Source organism: Coregonus clupeaformis, chromosome 28, assembly GCF_020615455.1.
Source record: "Coregonus clupeaformis isolate EN_2021a chromosome 28, ASM2061545v1, whole genome shotgun sequence".
Classification (NCBI taxonomy): domain Eukaryota; kingdom Metazoa; phylum Chordata; class Actinopteri; order Salmoniformes; family Salmonidae; genus Coregonus; species Coregonus clupeaformis.
The window spans coordinates 16,990,563-17,014,446 of NC_059219.1; positions in this window are offsets into that span (position 1 = coordinate 16,990,563).

Consider the following 23,884-nt stretch of genomic DNA (forward strand, 5'->3'; position numbering starts at 1 on the left):
AGACTACAGTGCCCGAAACAACTATTGATTTAGAACCACGGAGAGTTACTGCAACTCGCAAAGAAAACAGGCACTGCCTCCATTATTCCAGCACCATTTCAACATCAACATTTCAACATCATCTAATCACCTATGCTTAGTCTAATACAGTGACAACTAACAGATTCCAAAAACAATTTAGTCCAATCAACGTAAGCTAAATATCATGTGGCTGTCCATGGTAATGATTTCTGTGTGTGTGTGTTTTTTTCCCTATTTCCGTCCATGGCTAATTTAGGAAAGAGACAATTTTAGCTAACTAGGCACCGGAGGACAACACAACGAGATGCAACAATTCATGTTTTTTTCTGTCAATGACATTTGGCTTGATGTGAAATACAGAGAAACGTTTTTTTTTTTTTTTATAAGCTTTTTATTTTTCTTGGTAAATTCTTTGGGGAACCTGGATTCCCTTGGCACCATGAATACACGCCACTGATCGGAGGCAGACACAAATAACATCAGTAGAACCAAGAAAAAGTGCTATAGGGTGGACATATGCTGTTTAAACGACCAAAATGTTGATTTAGACATTCACACATTTCAGACATTTTGACTATCACTAATGTCATGATATATTGGGTAAAGAAGGTGAAATATTTTGGTTGGATGTTCCTAAAACTGTTTGTAACTATATACAGTGCCTTTGGAAAATATTCAGACCCAATTATTTTTTCCACATTTTGTTATGTTAAATCCTCAGCAATCTATACACAATAATAATGACAAAGCAAAAACAGTATTTTAGAATTTTCTGCTAATTTATAAAATATTAAAAACAGTAATACCTTATTTACATAAGTATTCAGACCCTTTGCAATGCGACTCGAAATTGAGCTCAGGTGCATCCTGTTTCCATTGATCATTATTGAGATGTTTCTGCCACTTTACCACCTGTGGTAAATTCAATTGATTGGACATGATTTGGAAAGGCACACACCTGTCTATATAAGGTCCCACAGTTGACAGTGCATATCAGAGCAAAAACCAAGCCATGAGGTCGAAGGAATTGTCCGTAGAGCTCCGAGACAAGATTGTGTCAAGGCACAGATCTGGGGAAGGGTACCAAAACATTTCTGCAGCATTAGAGGTCCCCAAGAACGCAGTGGCCTCCATCATTCTTAAATGGAAGAAGTTTGGAACCACCAAGACTCTTTCTAGAGTGGCCAGACAGAAGCCACTCCTCAGTAAGGCACATGACAGCCCACTTGGAGTTTGCCAAAGGCACCTAAAGGACTCTCAGACCATGAGAAACAAGATTCTCTGGTCTGATGAAACCAAGATTGAACTCTTTGGCCTGAATGCCAAGCATCATGTCTGGAGAAAACCTGACACCATCCCTATGGTGAAGCATGGTGGTGGCATCATCATGCTGTGGGGATGTTTTTATAGCGGCAGGGACTGGGAGACTAGTCAGGATCGAGGGAAAGATGTACGGAGCAAAGTACAGAGAAATCCTTGATAAATACCTGCTCCAGAGCGCTCAGGACCTCAGACTGGGGCGAAGATTTACCTTCCAACAGGACGCAAGAGCGGCTTCGGGACAAGTCTCTGAATGTTCTTGAGTGGCCCAGCCAGAGCCAGGACTTGAACCCGATCGAACATCTCTGGAGAGACCTGAAAATAGCTGTGCAGCGACGCTACCCATCCAACCTGACAGAGATTGAGAGGATCTGCAGAGAAGAAAGGGAGAAACTCCCCAAATACAGGTGTGCCAAGCTTGTAACGTCATACCCAAGAAGACTCAAGGCTGTAATCGCTGCCAATGGTGCTTCAACAAAGTACTGAGTAAAGGGTCATATTTCAGTTTTTTATTTTTAATACATTTGCTAAAAGTTAAAAAAAAACTGTTTTTGCTTTGTCATTATGTGGTATTGTGTGTAGATTGCTGAGGGAAAAAAACGATTTAATCCATTTTAGAATACGGCTGTAACGTAACAAAATGTTGAAAAAGTCAAATGGGTGTGAATATTTTCCGAATGCACAGTACATATTATAAAGTATGAAAAGGCTTATTCATTCACGTCATGAATTTACGGAGCCCCTTAGGGGTCATGGTGGAGTAAAAAAACAGCCAAGCTAATCCGTTCCCTCAGGTTTTTGTATTCATACCCTCAGATATTTGTATATGGTTAATTATACTTTTATTATGTCATATAGGTTGTAAAGTGTTTTTTTCTCAGACATACTGAGATCGTGGACATAGAGTTTAATGGACCCCTGACTGGGTTCCCCACTCTCACTTCTCTCCCTACTCTCCCTACTCTCACTACTCTCACTACTCTCACTACTCTCACTACTCTCACTACTCTCACTACTCTCACTGCTCTCACTTCTCTCCCTACTCTCACTACTCTCCCTACTCTCCCTACTCTCCCTACTCTCACTACTCTCCCTACTCTCCCTACTCTCACTTCTCTCACTACTCTCACTACTCTCACTACTCTCACTACTCTCCCTACTCTCACTACTCTCACTACTCTCACTACTCTCACTACTCTCCCTACTCTCACTACTCTCACTACTCTCACTACTCTCCCTACTCTCCCTACTCTCACTACTCTCACTACTCTCCCTACTCTCACTACTCTCACTACTCACCCTACTCTCACTACTCTCACTACTCTCACTACTCTCACTACTCTCACTACTCTCACTACTCTCACTACTCTCACTACTCTCAATACTCTCACTACTCTAATTACTCTCACAACTATCACTACTCTCACTACTCTCACTACTATCACTACTCTCACTACTCTCACCACTCTCACTCTGTTGGACTCTGTACCACCACCATCTGCCTCTGACAGAGTTGTCCACCTACCAAACAACACAGGCCAAGGGCATCTTCTTGGTTGGCACCTGGGCACAGGGAGTGAGAAAAGGTGATAGCCCATCACCCCAACACACACACACACACACACACACACACACACACACACACACACACACACACACACAGAGAGACAGACAGACCCCAGGCTACACAGTGAGTGTTGAGAAACAGCCGGTCTCTTAATTGCATTACACTTTCAATTCAGCCTTAATGACAATGGCTATACTGGACTATTGGAGGAAATTACATTGGAGCAATGGATGACCAAGCCCTTAGATTCACCCTCTCATCTCATCTCCCCTCCCCTCCTCTTCTCCTCCACTTTCACACTCTCTCTCTCTCAATAACACAAAGGCTCAACATCTGTAAAGATTGAATTTGCTTTGTAGATAATTTTCCTAATTAACCCGCACAATATTTAATTAAAAGCCCAGTCTGGTTTAATTACAGTGATGGTTTTTTTCCCTCCTTGTGAGCAATGTATTGAGGGCTAGAGCATGGAGGTGGGGCGAGGAGAGAAGGCAATATCATGTGATGGACACTGAGGCACAGAGTTTCCACTGCTCTGTCCTACTTCAATCCAGCAGAAGTTTGACACATCCTTTCTACATTCTTATTCACTCTCTTTCTTTCTCTCTCTCTCTCTCTCTCTCTCTCTCTCTCTCTCTCTCCCTTACCCTACTTTTCTTTTTCTTTGCAGTTGTCCATAAAAAAAGTGTAGTGTTACAAATCTTTATCAAGTTATCCAATATTTTGCATCCAAATAAAATAAAATAAAATGTTATTTGCCACATGCGCCGAATACAACAGGTGTAGACATTACAGTGAAATGCTTACTTACAAGCCCTTAAACAACAATGCAGTTGTTAATCAAATTTAAAAAAGTGTCAAGTCAAAAACTAGATAAGTAAAAAATAAAAAATAGCAAATAATTAAAGAGCAGCAGTAAAATAAAATTCCCTACAGTAGGGAGGCTTTATACAGGGGGTACAGGTACAGAGTCAATGTGCATGGGCACCGGTTAGTCGAGGTAATTGAGGTAATATGTACATGTGGGTAGAGTTAAAGTGACTCTGAGTTGTGTTTGACTATTGATGCTAATCACATGCTTATAACAACCAAGCTTAGGAGATGGGAGTGACTGTCACCACAGCCTCTCTGTGATGTGTTGAGTCGGTCCCCGAGAGGGGACACCCAGCCCTTGTCTCTATGACCTTTGACCCTTGGTCTCAGCCCGCAGTGGGGATTCTAATCAGTTACATCACCTCATCTCCATCCCCTATAGCTCCAACTAGATGCTCAAACTATGTGCTCTAACTACACACACACACACACATACGCACTCACACACACACACACACACACACACACGCACACACACACACACACACACACACACACACACACACACACACACACACACACACACACACACACACACACACACACACACACACACACAATGCTAATCAGTATATATCACCTCATCTTCTTCCCCTAAAGGCTATCTCTAACTATGTGTGTACTCACCCAGACCCAGCTCATCCCTCACCTAGTATTCTGTGCGTTGGGAGACAGCAATCTGGTGCTGGTATAGAGGCTGTAGGTGCACACAGAGATATTAAGTTAATTAAACTGCCAATCCCTCTGAGGACTATGGCAGTCTCAGGAAACCTGCCTGTGATGGGGCTAGAAACACATGCATTATGTAGTTAAATTCAATTGAATGTTGATGATCCTTTTTATGTGAAGTTGAAGCTAACAAACAACAACAGTGACAGACCAAGACATTAGCCGCACGTTTGCGTAACAGAGCTGGATCAGTGATGAGTAACCTTGCTTGGGACCTAAAGACTTGTGTTAGCTCCCTGGGCCTAATGCCCTAGGCTTCAGTCCAGCATGATAACACAGTCTTGTGGCACGCAGGAGTTCAAACCCAGTTGGTCACTTTACTTTAATTTGCACTCATTTAATTTCAGTTGTGAATAACTGCATTCCTCTGAGCGCAATCAGAAACGGTTTCCTTTTTTTGACCAATGACCCCCTAAGGATAGCACCAGGAGGGTGGGGGGACCGTTTTGGAAGAAAATCAATGCAGTTAAAAGAAAATGAACAGTAAAACACAGCAAACAAATAGCATCAATCTATCAATGTGTCAGTCCTGAAACTGAGACACTGACTGTTTTTACAGCACATATTGACAACTGCACTCAGTCATTCATGGGTGGAATTGATGAGATGAGAAAACAGCGATAAAGTAGCTGTGATGTTGTTGGTCTGCCGAGGGGACTGGTGAGCTGCCCAGCCCAGAGAGTCTATTCACAATCACAGTCTGTCACTAAGGCTGCGTTTAGACAGGTAGCCCAATTCTGATATTTTCTTCACTAGTTGGTCTTTTGACCAATCACATCAGATCTTTTCACGTCAGATCTTTTTCAGAGCTGATCTGATTGGTCAAAAGAACAATTAGTGGAAAAAATATCAGAATTGGGCTGCCTGTCTAAACGCAGCCCGAGTCTGTCTGTTAAAGCTGATGAATACTGATGAGGTTAACATGCTAAAATGTGTTGGTTTGAACAATAAATCACTAGTACTTAGTACTTGACTACTTGTTTGACTTCAATGAGTTGAACATTTTCTGTCTTTCAGTATTGTAGACCTGACAACTCATGATGTAAAAAGGACTTTATGAATAAATGTGGTTGATTGATTGATTGATTGGTTGATTGGTTGGTTGGTTGATTGAATGATAAAAGAAGCAACATACATAAAGCAATGTCAGAAAGAGAGCCAGAAGCAGAAAGATAATGGCTTCAACAAAATGATGATGAGCAGTTGAAATCAAATGATTGTGGTAACCGTGTCTCTAGTCATGAATCGATAAATTCCACTGTGTTCAATTATACTATGTGACTTGCGTGATGAGAAATTACCGCTGCGTACAATGTACAGTCGTGGTCAACATTTTTGAGAATGACACAAGTATTGGTCTTCACAAAGTTCGCTGCTTCAGTGTTATGAGATATTTTTGTCAGATGTTACTATGGTATACTGAAGTATAATTACAAGCATTCCATAAGTGTTAAAGGCTTTTATTGACAATTACATTAAGTTTATGCAAAGAGTCAATGTTTGCAGTGTTGACCCTTCTTTTTCAAGACCTCTGCAATCCGCCCTGGCATGCTGTCAATTAACTTCTGGGCCACATCCTGACTGATGGCAGCCCATTCTTGCATAATTAATGCTTGGAGAATTTGTGGGTTTTTGTTTGTCCACCCGCCTCTTGAGGATCGACCACAAGTTCTCAATGGGATTAAGGTCTGGGGAGTTCCCTGGCCATGGACCCAAAATTTGGACCCAGTTTTGTTCCCCGAGCCACTTAGTTATCACTTTTGCCTTATGGCAAGGTGGAAAAGGCATTGGTCGTCACCAAACTGGTCTTCGATGGTTGGGAGAAGTTGCTCTCGGAGGATGTGTTGGTACCATTCTTTATTCATGGCAGTGTTCTTAGGCAAAATTGTGAGTGATCCCACTCCCTTGGATGAGAAGCAACCCCACACATGAATGGTCTCAGGATGCTTTACTGTTGGCATGACACAGGACTGATGGTAGCGCTCACCTTGTCTTCTCCGGACAAGGTGTTTTCCAGATGCCCCAAACAATCGGAAAGGGGATTCATCAGAGAAAATTACTTTACCCCAGTCCTCAGCAGTCCAAACCCTGTACCTTTTGCAGAATATCAGTCTGTACCTGATGTTTTTCCTGGAGAGAAGTGGCTTCTTTGCTGCCCTTCTTGACACAAGGCCATCCTCCAAAAGTATTTGCCTCACTGTGCGTAAAGATGCACTCACACCTGCCTGCTGCCATTCCTTAGCAAGCTCTGCACTGGTGGTGCCCTGATCCCGCAGCTGAATCAACTTTAGGAGACCGTCCTGGCGCTTGCTGGACTTTCTTGGGCACACTGACGCCTTCTTCACAACAATTGAACCTCTCTCCTTGAAGTTCTTGATGATCCGAAAAATGGTTGATTTAGATGCAATCTTGCTAGCAGCAATATCCTTACCTGTGAAGCCCTTTTTGTGCAAAGCAATGATGACGGCACGTGTTTCCTTGCAGGTAACCATGGTTAACACAGGAAGAACAATGATTTCAAGCACCACCCTCTGTTATTCTAACTCAATCAGCATGAAAGAGTGATCTCCAGCCTTGTCCTCATCAACACTCTCACCTGTGTTAACGAGAGAATCACTGACATGATGGCAGCTGGTCCTTTTGTGGCAGGGCTGAAATGCAGTGGAAATGTTTTTTGGGGGGGATTAAGTTCATTTTCATGCAAAGAGGGACTTTGCAATTAATTGCAATTCATCTGATCACTCTTCATGACATTATGGAGTATATGCAAATTGACATAATCAAAACTGAGGCAGCAGACTTGAAAATTAGTCTTTGTGTCATTCTCAAAACTTTTGACCACGACTGTACTGTAAATCTCATCTTTCCAACATAATCAAGCCATGAAATTGCATAAACAATAGAGCAGCTGACAATGTATAGTAATTTCACAAATCAATCCACACAGATAAAGAATGTATAGACAGAGCATGTACCACCATAGAAATAGAATTTCCAGAATGGACATCCCCATTCAAATCAATGTGGGTTAATTATGTTTCTATGTGGACCACTCCACATTCATTTAGCCTTTGTAGATGAAATATCAATAACTAAATGTAGAACTTGCAGAATTTTAATGACAGTACACAATGAACAAGGTTGCTCTCTAGCAAAACTATCATTGAATAAATATTTATGTTACTTTTGGTGTGCTGTTCAGACTTGTGTAGCTAAATGTTTAATTTATTTTATCAATTAGAGTTGGTGAGGGAAATGAGTAACAGTGAGAGTCACAGTGCAGAGATTATTAAACTGTTCCCAAACTGCTGAACTTCTATACTTCAACATCTTGGAAATCCTACTGGTGTCTGTACACTGAAACACCAAGCGCCTTACTACTGAAAATACTATTCAAAACACAGATGCATGTTGTGTTGTCACTCTCCTCCTCCTTCTCTTCTTCCACCCTCCTCCTCCACCCTCCTCCACCCCCATCATGCCTCTCTCCCTCTCCTCCACCCTCCTCCCCATCATGTCCCTCTCCCTCTCTCTTTCCTAGCTCCCCCTGAGATGTGTCCTGATCCAGGGAATGGGAAGGGAATACAGCTGCTTCTACTTCCACATCTTCCATCTTCAAACGCCTCCCCCCTGCCTCCCCCTGCCTCCCTCCCGCCTTCTCCCTGCCTCCCCATCTCCAAATGCCTCCCTCCTGCCTCCATCCTGCTTCTCCCTGGCTCCCCCAGCCTCCCCTGTCTCCCCCTGGCTCCTCCCTGCCTCACCCTGGCTCCTCCCTTCCTCCCCCCAGGCTTCCTGAAAAACTATCTTTAATAGGATTTTATACCTCAGGTAGGGAGGCTGGGAGGCAGGAAGACAGCATGGGTTGTTTGTACAAAGGTGAGACTTTTGTTTGAGGATGATATGCATACTACCTCCAGGGAGGGAAAACCAAACATACCAGCTGCTCTGCCTAGAACCTAGCTGTCTGTCTCTTTACTGGATCAAGTTGTCTGGCTGGTGAAAACCAAGGGGGAATGTGACACACAGTCAATTGATAGGTGTAATACCATTATCCACAGGCTACTGTACTGTTATAGGTGTATAGGTGTTTAACACAACAAGTATTTCATAGTTGATGTACAGTATGTTGTATCATGGTTCTCATCCATGCTCCCAGCAGTGCGTATTGCACAATATCAAGGGTAAAGCCAAATGCATGTCTCTTCTGCTTCCATTTAACCTTTTTGAAGAACTCAAGTATCCCTAAACCTCTATGACATGTTGTCATATATAATGTCAATGACTTCTTGGCCTCGATAGTGGTGATAACGTCTGTTATTTTGTCAATTCGATTCAACACAGCAATTTCCTGAACGGACACATCAGGGACACAAGTGTTTCCTTGTGTAATGTGTGTGGTGACGCCATGAGTCATGAACCAGCGACCGGTGGGTTGGAATGACATACTTGACCTTTTTGATAGCATTGTCTAAACATTGCCCTGGCGCTGTAATCACATTAGATGAGGTCAGTGATGCCGGGAGCATCATGCGGTGGCCAATCATGTCTGAACAGAGTAGTTCACAGGGAGGTGAAATGGCTAATAACCTCCCCAGGCTAACTCCAGCCAGGCTAACTCCAGCCAGGCTAACTCCTCTAACGCCCTCCCTGCTGGGACTGACTGACTGACTGACTGACTGACGCTGGCTGGACACACACACACAGACACACACTGGACACATGCGTTGGACACTCACTGGACACACACACTGGACACACACGCACATTGGACACACAAACATGCTGGACACACACACAGACACACAATGGACACATGCGTTGGACACATACACACACGAATGCTAGACAAACACATACATGCTGGACACACACACACACTTGACACACACACACACACGCTGGACACACACACACGCTGGACACACAAACATGCTGGACACACAAACATGCTGGACACACACATGCGCTGGACACACACACACACTGGACACACACACACGCTGGGCACAGAAACACGCTGGACACACACACACTCCTCCATTTGATCTATTGCTCTGAACAGCTCAGAGTGAAGCAGAACACAAACCAAGCTCCTCATTCCTTCAACTCCCACCAGGCAATAACAGACACTTCTGTCCAGGAATGGATACTGCCATTGATTTCATGTGTGTGTCCAGGGCTGGTCTGTGTGTGTCTGGGTTCTCATCTGAGGGATAGAGAGTGTCAGAGAGAGGACACACACTGTGGTTCTCACTAAATGGATATAGAGGGAAGCGATGGGCAGGTGTGTGTGTGTGTGTGCGTGTGTCTGCGTGTGTGTGCGTGCGTGTGTGGGCACGTGTGTGCGCGTGTGTGTGGATGTGTTTGCATGTGTGTGTGCGTGTGTGCGTGCGTGTGTGTGTGCAAATGCACATGTGCATTTGCGTGTGTAAGGTGTTGGGGTGAGCCGTAGCCATTCAACTCTGTCCACTCTCCTAGAAATGAATGTTTTTAGTTATTCAACTGAAGATGATATATTGTACCTTCAGCACTCTCTCTTTCTCTGTCTTTGTATCTTTTCCCCCCATGCTGTTAGTATGGGGTACAGCTTTAACAGAATGGCATTTTCATTGTGAACCTATAACCTTATATTCAAATAATTTCAAAGGAAGAACTTTTAATATTCACTGGTGAATTACTGGCTCCATCTAAGAAGAGTGAGAGTGGTTGCATTTCTCCAGCCCATACAGCCGGCTGAGAAGGCGTCAGCATTTCAATAATGTCTAGGCACTGCTTATAAATGCATTATGCATGTTTTATGAATGTGTTATGAAGGCCTTAAGTACAGCAGGTACCCTTCAAATAAAATGTTACCAGAACTACAATATTCACTGGGGATATGTCCTATAAACGGTCCCATGTGTAGTGTATGCTGGCTGCTGCTGGTAGACGAGGGGTTAAGAGGGATGTATCCCCTCCCCCTCCCTCCCTCCCTCCCTCCCTCCCTCTCTCCCTGGGGTGGCACCAACGGTCTTCACTGAATGAGCCTAGTGTCCTGCTCTGTGCCCACCATCCCCTAAATCTTGGTGCTGTCACGGCTGCTTGGAGAGGAGACTGTACTGCCTGGGCTACTGGAGGAGACCCAGCCTTAGTCCCTGTCTCTGGCTTTATCTCTCTGACACGCCTGGTCTCTATGTGTGTCTCTCTGTGTGTGTGTGTGTGTGTGTGTGTGTGTGTGTGTGTGTGTGTGTGTGTGTGTGTGTGTGTCTGCATAACTATATGTGGTTGTGTGTTAGTGTACTTGTATCTGCTGTACTGTGCTCATAAATATAAATAAGGCTGTGCGTGAATCTGGCTTGTAACCAGCACATCAGTGCCACCAGTTGTCCGTAGGTTGTTACTACAGTGATAGAGCTGAAGTCTGAGGAGAAGCTGCTCTGAAGCTGCTCTGCTCTCTCATCTTAGCCCACGTATCAGTGCAGCACACTGGGATCAGTCTCACAGACCCTCTTTTTCTGCCGTGGAGATTGACAGAATGTGTCTTTCTCTCTCTTTTTTTCTCTCCCTATCTCTCTCCCTCTCTCTCCATCCCTTTCTCTCACTCTCTTTCTCCAATGCACGCTCCATTTCCATCTATCTCTCTGTAACTATCTGGCTGTCTCATTTATCTGAGTGCATTTCTGTTTGTCCACAACACGTTCTCCTCTTTCTAACCTGTCTTTATGTGTCTTCCTGTTCCTGTGATAGACAGTGTATGACAAAGAGAGAGAGCACTCATAATGGAACGGAAATCATATAGACGGAGGCATGGTGAAAGAAAGAGAAAGGGGCAGAGACAGGGGAGAGAGAGAGAAAGAAAGAAAGAAAGAAAGAAAGAAAGAAAGAAAGAAAGAAAGAAAGAAAGAAAGAAAGAAAGAAAGAAAGAAAGAAAGAAAGAAAGAAAGAAAGAAAGAAAGAAAGAAAGAAAAATGAGGGAAATAATTGAAGGAGAGCTAGTTGTGAGAAGGGTCAGTGGAGTAGCAGCAGATGTAACCTTGTATTTGTCCTTGTGTCTCTGGTAAGAAACAGGAAGCCCTTGCTAGCGTAAGGTCGCTCATGCCATAAGGTGTACCTTCTGCAGGGCGGAAGCTGGGAAACACAGATTACAAATCCATGTTTGAAATGTCAGGAAATCGATGAGAGAGAGCGCAATGAGTGTCCTCTCTCTCTCTTCCACTTGACATTGTGTGTAAAGCTGTGAAAGGGTGAAGGAAACATCTCTAAAATGCTGTTAGATGTTGGAGGTTGTTGTTGTTGTCCAAAAATACATTTCATTTCAAGTAATTATGTGCAATTCCTTTGATTTCCCCACTTAAAGGTTGGGATATTGTTAATGCAGACCTGTTCAGTTCAGAGGGAGTAGAGCTCACTTCACTTTAGCGACAGTGGCTTTGTCATTCATGCTAATAAAGCTGATATGAAATCTGAGCGAGACAGCGTGAGGGAGAGAAAGAGTGAGAGAGACATAGAGAAGCAGAGAGAGGGAGAGAGTGAGACAGAGAAACACAGAGAGACAGAGAGAGAGAGAGAGAGAGAGAGAGAGAGAGAGAGAGAGAGAGAGAGAGAGAGAGAGAGAGAGAGAGAGAGAGAGAGAGAGAGAGAGAGAGAGAGAGAGAGAGAGAGAGAGAGAGAGAGAGAGAGCGAGCGAGCGAGAGAGAGAGAGAGAGATGGCTACTTGCTGTTATCCTGTTTATCTCACTCTTAACAACTTAGTAGTTAGTAGTTACTGTATTTTTGACTGTGCTGTTCTTTCTTTTTGCAACATGAAATCACTATCAGTTACCACGTGGAACATTCAGGGTCTAAATTCATCAACCTTTGGACTGAAGAGTTTAGCACGAATATTTCAAATGTTGATGTCATCATTCTGCAGGAAACATGGTGTAAGGCAGACATTGTCACTCACTGTCCCACATGCTACAGAGAGGTAATTGTGCCATCACAGAAACACAGCTCTGTCAATAGAGGCAGAGACTCTGGAGGATTGATCATTTGGTACAAATCCGAACTACAAAATCTAATTGATCCCCTCATTGGTAAATATCACATTTGGTTAAAACTAAATAAAGAACTTGTACTGACAGAAAAATATGTGTTCCTTTGCGCAATATATATCCCCCCTCAGAATCCCCATATTACTCAGAGGAGATATTCTCCACCCTTGAGGAAGAGACGTGCCATTTCCAGGCCCAGGGAAATGAGCTCATCCTCATGCCATTAAACCCCTACAACTTATCCAGAACGCTGCAGCCCGTCTGGTGTTCAACCTTCCCAAGTTCTCTCATGTCACCCCGCTCCTCCGCACACTCCACTGGCTTCCAGTTGAAGCTCGCATCTACTACAAAACCATGGTGCTTGCCTACGGAGCTGTGAGGGGAACGGCACCTTCTTACCTTCAGGCTCTGATCATACCCTACACCCAAACGAGGGCACTACGTTCATCCACCTCTGGCCTGCTAGCCCCCCTACCTCTATGGAAGCACAGTTCCCGCTCAGCCCAGTCAAAGCTATTCGCTGCTCTGGCACCCCAATGGTGGAACAAGCTCCCCCACAACGCCAGGACAGCGGAGTCACTGACCACCTTCCGGAGACACTTGAAAACCTACCTCTTTAAGAAATACCTGGAATAGTATAACAGTAATCCTTCTACCCCCCCCATAAAAAAAACGTACGCTAAGAACCAAAAAAACACAGTACAACAGCAAGCAGCTGGCACTAATTGAAGAGTTCATAAACACAAACAACTTTTGGAAAAATTTGAAAAAACTAAAATAAATATAAGCAAGAGGAATTAGCGATACAAAATGGTGACATACGGACAACCCATTTTAAAACCCTCAACACTCTCACTCTACTCTTTCCCTGACATCTGGAATCAAGGGCCCATAACCCCAATCTTTAAGAATGGAGACAAATTTGACCCTAACAATTACAGAGGCATTTGTGTGAACAGTAACCTGGGGAAGGTTTTCTGTAGTATTATAAATGTAAGAGTTCTAAACTTCCTTAATAAGCACAATTTCTTGAGTAAAAGCCTAATTGGATTTATACCAAAACATTGCCAGACCGATCATATTTACACCCTACACACCCTGATAGATAAACATGTCCACCAAAATAATCCCAAAATGTATGCTTGCTTTATCGACTTCCAAAAAGCATTTTATTCTATTTGGCATACAAGACTGTTCTACAAAGTTACTGAAAGTGGTGTAGGGGGTAAAACATATTACATAATTAAATCAATATGTGCAGCATGAAAATTGAGAACATAAAAAACCCAGAATTCTTTAACTAGGGGCGGGGCATTCGCCAGGGTTGCAATCTGAGCCCTGCACTCTTCAATATTTACATCAACGAATTGGCCACTATTCTAGAAAAATCCTCAGCCCCTGGTGTTCGTCTCCACAATTCAGATGTTAAATTTCTGCCTTGGCATAAAGGTCATGTTCCAACAGTCGGCCCAGTACTTTGCGAACCAGGGACACATGCTCGGCGCGCATAGTGGAATACACTAGAATATCATCGATGCAGACTACTACACCACGTCCAAGCATGTTCCGAAACACCTCGTTCGCAAAGGACTGGAAGACGGATGGAGCATTCATCAAACCGCACGGCATCACCAGGTATTCGTAATACGACGTGGTTGTGCTGAATGCTGTCTTCCACTCGTCCCCCTCTCGGACACGCACCAGGTTGTACGCACTCCGGAGATCTAATTTTGTGAAGAAGCGCGCCCCATGCATTGACTCGATTACCGATGGAATGAGGGGTAGAGGATAACTATAACGTATTGTCCCCTTGTTCAGTGCTCAGTAATCAATGCACGGGCGCAGACCTCCTTCTTTCTTCTTCACAAAAAAGAAACTCGAGGAGGTGGGCTAAGTGGAGGGATGTATGAACACCTGGCGCAGGGACTCGGAGACGTATGTCTCCATTGCCTCCATTTCAGCCTGTGACAGGGGATACACGTGACTCTTGGGAGGCACAGCGTCTACCCGGAGGTTTATCGCACAATCCCCGACCGATGAGGTGGTAATTTGGTCGCCTTCATTTTGGAAAACGCGTGCGCCAAATCGAGGTATTAGGGGGGAATGCGCACGGTGGAGGTAGTGTCTGGACTTTCCACCATGGTTGCACCAATGGAAACAACTAGACACCTACCCTGACACTCTCGCGACCACCCCGTGAGAACCCTCTGCGGCCATGAAAAGGTGGGGTTGTGTAGTGCTAACCAGGGAAGACCCAACACAACAGGGAAATCGGGAGACTCAATAATAAAAAATTTGACTTGCTCTCTATGGGTCTTGTGCATAACCATCGTGATTGGTGCTGTAACTTTCCTAACGAATCCTGATGTCACGCCCTGACTCAGGGGACTCTTATATGTTGAGTCAGGGTGTGTATATTCTTTGTTGTGTATGTTCTATGTTGTATTATCTAGTATGTGTATTTCTATGTTGGCCGGTGTGGTTCCCAATCAGAGGCAGCTGTCGCTCGTTGTCTCTGATTGGGGCGCATACTTAGGCAGCCTATTGGCACTGTCTAGTTGTGGGATCTTGTTCCTGGTAAGGTTAGTTGTGTATTCTACCTTAGGACTTCATGTTTCATTTCATTAGTTGTTTTGTCGTGTGTCTGTTAAGTTCAATAAACATGTACGCATATCACGCTGCGCCTTGGTCTGTCCTGTCATTCAACGAACGTGACAGAAGATCCCACCAAACAAGGACCAAGCAGCGTGCCGAGAAGGAGCAAACGCCTGGGACTCAACAGAAGTTTACGTTAGTAGATGTCCTCCTCGGTTGGGGGAGAATTACGGAGGAGGAGGCCGTCCGTTATCGGAGGGCGATGAAGGAGGATGCCCAGGTAGGAGAGGAGAAACGGCACCAACAGTGCCGACGACGGAGACCCGAGAGGCAACCCCAAGAAAACATTTTGGGGGGGCACACGGTGTGGACGACGAGGCAGCAGGAGGCCGTTAAAGGGCGGATCTGCAGGTTAGGAGAGGAGGCCACCATGTTACGGGGGCTATTGGTTCAGAGGGAGCAGGAGTTATTCGGTCAGAGGGAGGCGCTACAGGAGGCTAAAAGGGAGAAGGAAAGAGTAGAGGCACGGCGAGAGGAGCTGGTTAGGCAGCAGAAGGAGCAGGGTTTAATAAAGGAACCCAGTCCTGCTCCTCGCACCAAGCAAGTGGTGCGTGTCGCCAGTCCGGTCCGGCCCGTTCCAGCTCCTCGCACCAAGCCAGTGGTGCGCGTTGCCAGTCCGGCCTGGCCTGTTCCTGCTCCTTGCACCAAGCCAGTGGTGCGCGTCGCCAGTCTGGCCCGGCCTGTACCTGATCCTCGCACCAAGCCAGTGGTGCGCGTCGCCAGTCTGGCCCGGCCTGTACCTGCTCCTTGCACCAAGCCAGTGGTGCGCGTCGCCAGCCCGGCCCGGCCTGTTCCTGCTCCTCGCACCAAGCCAGTGATGCGCGTCGCCAGCCCGGCCCGGCCTGTTCCTAGTCCTCGCACCAAGCCGGTGGTGCACGTCGCCAGCCCGGCCCGGCCTGTTCCTGCTCCTCGCACCAAGCCAGTGGTGCGTGTTCCTAGTCCGGTCCGGCCCGTGCCTGCTCCTCGCACCAGACCAGTGGTGCGTTTGTCCAGTCCGGCACAGGCCGTGCTTGTTCCACCGGTGCCTGGTCCGGCACCGGTCAGCTGCTCCACTCCGGAGCCAGAGCAGTCTGCTCCACCGGTGTCTGATCCAGTGCTGGTCAGCTGTTCCACTCCGGAGCCAGAGCAGTCCGCTCCACTGGTGACTGATCCAGCTCCGGTCAGCTGCGCCACTCCGGAGCCAGAGCAGTCCACTCCACCGGGGTCTAGTCCAGCTCCGGTCAGCGGCTCCACTTTGGAGCCAGAGCAGTCCGCTCCACCGGTGCCTGATCCAGCTCTGGTCAGCTGCGCCACTCCGGAGCCAGAGCAGTCCGCTCCACCGGGGTCCAGTCCAGCTCCGGTCAGCGGCTCCACTCCGGAGCCAGAGCAGTCCGCTCCACCGGGGTCCAGACCATGACGTCAGCCCCTCTCCAGGTTCGGGGTCTCCCACACCAGGGTCCAGACAGGGCCTGGCGTATCGTGGGAGGAAGGAGAGGGGAAGTAGCGCGCCGAGGTCCAGACCAGACCAGGGGCGCAACAGGGAGGCGGAGAGTGAGAGGTCGTCACGCCCCGAGCCGGATCCGCCTCCGAGGCGGAATGCCCACCCGGCCCCTACCCTGTTATGTTTATTTTGTGCGGTCGGAGTCCGCACATTTGGGGGGTGGGGGGTACTGTCACACCCTGACTCAGGGGACTCTTATATGTTGAGTCAGGGTGTGTATATTCTTTGTTGAGTATGTTCTATGTTGTATTATCTAGTATGTGTATTTCTATGTTAGCCGGTGTGGTTCCCAATCAGAGGCAGCTGTCGCTCGTTGTCTCTGATTGGGGACATACTTAGGCAGCCTATTGGCACTGTCTAGTTGTGGGATCTTGTTCCTGGTAAGGTTAGTTGTGTATTCTACCTTAGGACTTCACGTTTCGTTTCCTTATTTGTTTTGCCGTGTGTTTGTTAAGTTCAGTAAACATGTACGCATATCACGCTGCGCCTTGGTCTGTCCCGTCATTCAACGAATGTGACACCTGATCCTAATGGTCGACTGTCAAGTGATGTGATGGGCAGTGGAAGGGATAAGGGTACCAATGGAATTCCTAGACTATGAGCAAAAAACCTGTCCATAAAGTTTCCAGCTGCACCTGAATCGACCAGCGCCTTACACTGGGAAACTACTGTATAATCAGGGAAGGTGACGTGAATGGTGCAGTGTGCAGCAGAGGGCTCTGAACAAGGGTGGGTTTGCGCTACCTGGGGTGACGCGAGAGTGCCCTGCCTGCCGCCTCCTGACCCGGGAAAAACCTGACGACAGCGTGCAGCCAAATGTCCCCTCCTGCCACAAGAGTGACACTGGCGCTGTCGTCCTCCGTTCTCCCGGATCGCTGTACCACCCAACTCCATCGGAACTGAATTCGGGTTGAAGGGAGGTGGAATGGGCAGGCCCCCTCCAGGACGTCCTCTTGCAGCTAGCAGGTTGTCCAACCGGATGGCCATGTCCACCAGCTGGTCAAAAGTCAACATGGTATCCCGGCAGGCTAGCTCCCTTCAGACGTCCTCTCGCAGGCTGCACCGGAAACGGTCGATGAGGGCCCGCTCGTTCCACCTGGACCCAGCCGCTAGAGTACGAAACTCCAGGGCAAAGTCCTGCATGGTCCTCGTCCCCTGCCTCAGTTGGACCAGCCGCTCGCCCACCTCTCTTCCTTCGGGCGGGTGGTCGAAGCGAACTCCCCGTAGTTGTCCAACGCGGCTCCTCCTTCCCTCCAAACCGCGTAGGCCAACTCCAGGGCTTTCCTCGAGAGACAAGAGATGAGGGCGGACACCTTCTCCCGCTCCGATGGAGCCGGGCTGATGGTTGTGAAGTAGAGGTCCAGCTGAAGGAGGAATCCCTGGCAGCGGGCAGCTGTCCCGTCATACTCCCTAGGTCGGGATAGGTGAACCCGTCTGGGTGCTGGGGTGTGGGTGGCTGGATCCGGTCGCTCAGCTGGTCTCGAAGGATCGGGTTCTCCAGGTCATCCAACGCCTGGAGAGGAGAGGACATAATGGTAGTATTGTCAAATAATAACTAACATCCAATGTTCTTGGAATGTCTTGGTTCTATTAAACCAATGTCAATGTGAGGTTTTTAGAACATGTTGTTAGTTCTCAGAACATCTTCCCACTGGGCACAGACCTCAATTCAACGTCTATTCCACATTGGTTCAACATAATTTAATTGAAAGGATGTGGAAACAACATTGATTCAACCAGTGTGTGCCCAGTGGGTTGTTACTTCTTTAACATTCTTGGAGACTGTAGACGTAGGGGTTGGATACATGGAGCCAACACACCTAAAGCCATGCAGAGTGTTTAATAGGACAGTATATGCATTGTAATCATGAAGTGCTTAGAGAGGCTGGTTATGGCACACATGAACTCCACCATCCCAGACACCCTAGACCCACTCCAATTCGCATACCACCCCAACAGATCCACATATGATGCTATCCCTCAACGTCAGTAAGACCAAGGAGCTGATCGTGGACTACAGGAAACGGGGGGGCGAGCACGCCCCCATCCACATCGACGGGGCTGCAGTGTAGCACATCACTAAGGACTTGCAATGGTCCAAACACACGGCCACAAACATGAAGAAGACGCGACAGCACCTCTTCCCCCTCTGGAGTTTGAAAAAGTATGGCATGGGCCATCAAATCCTCAAAAGGTTCTACAGCTGTACCATTGAGAGCATTTTGACTGGCTGCATCACTGCCTGGTATGGCAAGAACACCACCCTCGATCGCATGGAGCTACGAGAGTGGTGCGGACTGCCCAGTACATCACTGGGGCCAAGCTCCCTGCCATCCAGGACATCTATATCAGAAGGTGTGAAAAGAAAGCCCGGAAAATCGTTAAAGACTCCAACCACCCAAGCCATAGACTATTTTCTCTGCTTCTGCACGGCAAGCGGTACCAGTGCATCAAGTCTTACACCAACAGGCTTTTGAACAGCTTCTATCCCCAAGCAATAAGACTGATAAATAGCTAACAAAATAGCAACACGGACTATCTGAGTTAACCTTGTATCTTTATTGACCTCTCTATGCACACTCACATGGCCCTACACACTCACACACAAACACTCACGCCATCATTTTCTTACTCACACATAATATTCGCATACATTTATACTGACTCTACACACATGCACACCCACTCACATACAAGCTGCTGCTACTCTGTTTATATTATATCCTGTTGCCTAGTCACCTTAGCCCTATACATATCTACCTCCATCACTCCAATATCCCGGCACATTGTAAATATGGTATTGGAACTGACCTTGTATATTGTATGCTTACTTACTTATTGTGGTCTTCATATTTCTTGTGTGTTTTATCTAGTATTAAATTGTTATTGATTATTGCATTGTTGGGTTTTGAGTTTGCAAGAAATACATGTCAATGTAGTTGTGCATGTGACATTAAAACTTGAAACTTGAAACTTGAATGTTCTCCCCCATGAAAAGGAACAGAAATACACACACAGTTATTATATACTGTAAATTAGCCTAAAAGTGTTTAAGCAGCACTTTCTCTTTCACAGTAAAGACTTCAGGTAAAATATGTTTCGAATGACTAAATAAAAAGTGTCTCTTCTTCAGCACAGTGTGTGCTCTAATCTAAAATAGTGAAAAGAAAAAGTCTGTCTGTCACGATCGTTGAACGGAGTAGACCAAGGCGCAGCGTGATGAGCGAACATACTTTATTATCTTTAGTGATAACAAGAACAAAACAATAAACGAACAACGTGACGTCCTAGGTTAAACAACCAACACGGAACAAACCAAAAGGAACAAGATCCCACAACTATTGTGGGAAAACAGCCTGTTTAAATGTGGTTCCCAATCAGAGACAACCAGCCACAGCTGACACTCGTTGCCTCTGATTGAGAACCACACTGGCCAACATAGAAATAGAACACATAGAATATACAACACAGAACAAGAACACATAGAATCTACACATCCTGGCTCAACATATAGAGTCCCCAGAGCCAGGGTGTGACAGTACCCCCAAAGGCGCGGACTGCGACCGCGCCTTAACATAAACCAAACAGGGGAGGGCTGGGTGGGCATTCCTCCTCGGAGGTGGTTCCGGCTCCGGGCTTGCCCACCATCCTCCAATAATCCCCCCGTAGCGCCCCTGGTCCGGTCTGGCCCCGCTGGCTGGAGCTGGACTGGACATCGTAGGAGCGGATTGCTTAAGCTCCGGTGTGGAGCAGCTGACCGGTACCTGACCAGGCACCGGTGACCCAGGCACGGGTTGTGCCGAACTGACGACGCGCACCCCTGGCTTGGGGCGTGGAGCAGGAACGGGCCGGACCGGGCTGACGATGCGCACCCCTGGCTTGGTGCGTGGAGCAGGCACGGGCCGGACCGGGCTGACGATGCGCACCCCTGGCTTGGTGCGTGGAGCAGGCACGGGCCGGACCGGGCTGACGATGCGCACCCCTGGCTTGGTGCGTGGAGCCGGAACGGGCCGGACCGGGCTGACGATGCGTACCCCTGGCTGGGTGCGTGGAGCAGCAATGGGCCGGACCGGGCTGACGATGCGCACCCCTGACTTGGTGCGTGGAGCAGCGGGCGGACCGGGCTGACGATCGCACCCCTGGCTTGTGCGTGGAGCAGCAACGGGCGGACCGGGCTGACGATGCGCACCCCTGGCTTGGTGCGTGGAGCAGAAACGGGCTGACGATGCGCACACCTGGCTTGGTGCGTGGAGCAGCAACGGGCCGGACCGGGCTGACGATGCGCACCCCTGGCTTGGTGCGTGGAGCAGGCACGGGCCGACCGGGCTGACGATGCGCACCCCCTGGCTTGGTGCGTGGGCCGGAACGGGCGGACCGGGCTGACGATGCGCACCCCTGGCTGCGTGCGTGGAGCAGCAATGGGCCGGACCGGGCTGACGATGCGCACCCCTGACTTGGTGCGTGGAGCAACGGGCCGGACCGGGCTGACGATGCGCACCCCTGGCTGGTGCGTGGAGCAGCAACGGGCGGACCGGGCTGACGATGCGCAGCCCTGGCTTGGTGCGTGGAGCAGGCACGGGCCGGACCGGCTGACGATGCACACCCCTGGCTTGGTGCGTGGAGCCGGAACGGGCCGGACCGGGCTGACGATGCGCACCCCTGGCTGGGTGCGTGGAGCAGCAATGGGCCGGACCGGGCTGACGATGCGCACCCCTGGCTTGGTGCGTGGAGCAGCAACGGGCCGGACCGGGCTGACGATGCGCACCCCTGGCTTGGTGCGTGGAGCAGGAATGGGCCGTACCGGGCTGACGACTCGCACCCCTGGCTTGGTGCGTGGAGCAGGAACGGGCCGTACCGGGCTGAAGACTCACACCCCTGGCTTGGTGCGAGTGGCAGCAACAGGCCGGGCCGGGCTGGCGACGCGCACCGTAGGCTTGGTGCGAGTGGCAGGAACAGGCCGGGCCGGGCTGGCGACGCGCACCGTAGGCTTGGTGCGAGTGGCAGGAACAGGCCGGGCCGGGCTGGCGACGCACACCGTAGGCTTGGTGCGAGTGGCAGGAACAGGCCGGGCCGGGCTGGCGACGCGCACCATTAGCTTGGTGCGGGGAGCAGGAACAGGCCGGGTCGGGCTGGCGACGCGCACCATTAGCTTGGTGCGGGAAGCAGGAACAGGCCGGGCCGGGCTGGCGACGCACACCTTAGGCTTGGTGCGAGTGGCAGGAACAGGCCGGGCCGGGCTGGCGATGCGCACCGTTAGCTTGGTGCGGGGAGCAGGAACAGGCCGGGCCGGGCTGGCGACTCGCACCCCTGGCTTGGTGCGAGTGGCAGGAACAGGCCGGGCCGGGCTGGCGACTCGCACCCCTGGCTTGGTGCGAGTGGCAGGAACAGGCCGGGCCGGGCTGGCGACGCGCACCGTAGGCTTGGTGCGAGTGGCAGGAACAGGCCGGGCTGGGCTGGCGACGCGCACCGTAGGCTTGGTGCGAGGGGCAGGAACAGGCCGGGCCGGGCTGGCGACGCACACCGTAGGCTTGGTGCGAGTGGCAGGAACAGGCCGTGCTGGGCTGGCGACGCGCACCGGAGGCTTGGTGCGAGGAGCAGGAACAGGCCGGGCCGGGCTGTGGAGACGGATAGGAGGCCTGGAGTGAAGAGCTGCCAAAACCCGTCCTGGCTGAATGCCTTCCTTCACACACTCCGTGTGAGGCATCAGCACAGGACGTACAGGGCTGTGTACCCGTACTGGCATAACAGCACGCGACACTGGCGCAGGATATCCGGGACCGAGGAGAGGCACTGGAGGCCACGAGCGCTGAGCCGGCACACTCCGTCCTGGCTGCATGCCCACCTTCGCACGACACGTGCGGGGTGCTCGCACAGGACGTACCGGACTATGCCGGACCACTCGTGGCACAGTACGCAGCTCCGCATACCCCGGAACCTGCCCAGTCTCATGCTGCCATGCCTGAGTACGGGGAGTTGGCTCTGCTCTCCATCCAGGCTCCGCCAACCTGCCTTCTGGCCCCCCAAACCCGGTGGCCTCCTCTCCTAATCTCCCAATTCGCCCTGTGGCAGCCTCCTGCTGCCCAGTCGCCCATGCCGTGTGCCCCCCCCTAAATTTTTTTTGGGGTTGCCTCTCGTCCGTCCGACGACGACACTGTTGACGCCGTTGCTCCTCTCTCGCCAGGGCCTTAACCTTAGCCCATGGCCCTTTTCCCCCGAGCATGTCCTCCCAGGACCACAATTGGCCCACCTGGGCCATCGCCAACCTCTCCAGCTCCTTACCCGGCGCTTCCTCCCATGTCCAGGCTGCCTGCTCCTGGACACGCTGCTTGGTCCTGGTATGGTGGGATCTTCTGTCACGATCGTTGAACGGAGTAGACCAAGGCGCAGCGTGATGAGCGAACATACTTTATTATCTTTAGTGATAACAAGAACAAAACAATAAACGAACAACGTGACGTCCTAGGTTAAACAACCAACACGGAACAAACCAAAAGGAACAAGATCCCACAACTATTGTGGGAAAACAGCCTGTTTAAATGTGGTTCCCAATCAGAGACAACCAGCCACAGCTGACACTCGTTGCCTCTGATTGAGAACCACACTGGCCAACATAGAAATAGAACACATAGAATATACAACACAGAACAAGAACACATAGAATCTACACACCCTGGCTCAACATATAGAGTCCCCAGAGCCAGGGTGTGACACTGTCTGGGGCGGTGTGTGCTCTCATTTAAAGGAAGAGAGGGAGAGGACGGGGAGTCTGAGCGGCAACTGTACTCTACAGGGAACCATGGGGATAGGAAGAGAGGGATGGAGAGAGGGAGAGGGAGAAAGAGGGGAAAAGGCAAAGGAAAATCAATAAAGTCATCAAACATGAATGGAGCTCTGAAATGACTTAAGTCCCATCAGGATGGTGAGGTTGTGCAGAAGGTGAGGTGCAGTACAGGGACCTGGACACAGCTGACTTCTGAACGCCCTTCAGTAGAGCTGACACTCAATCAGGCTGATCTAGCCTTTACCTGCAGCTCCAAGTCCAGAGCACAGAGACCAGCCACACTGTACTGAGGGGCTTTACTGTCATCAACCCTGCTGCTCCCATTCTTTCATTATACCTGTCCTATTATTCCCAAGAGAGAAAATCTCTCTCTCTCTCTCTCTCTCTCTCTCTCTCTCTCTCTCTCTCTCTCTCTCTCTCTCTCTCTCCCTCCCCCTCTCTCTCTG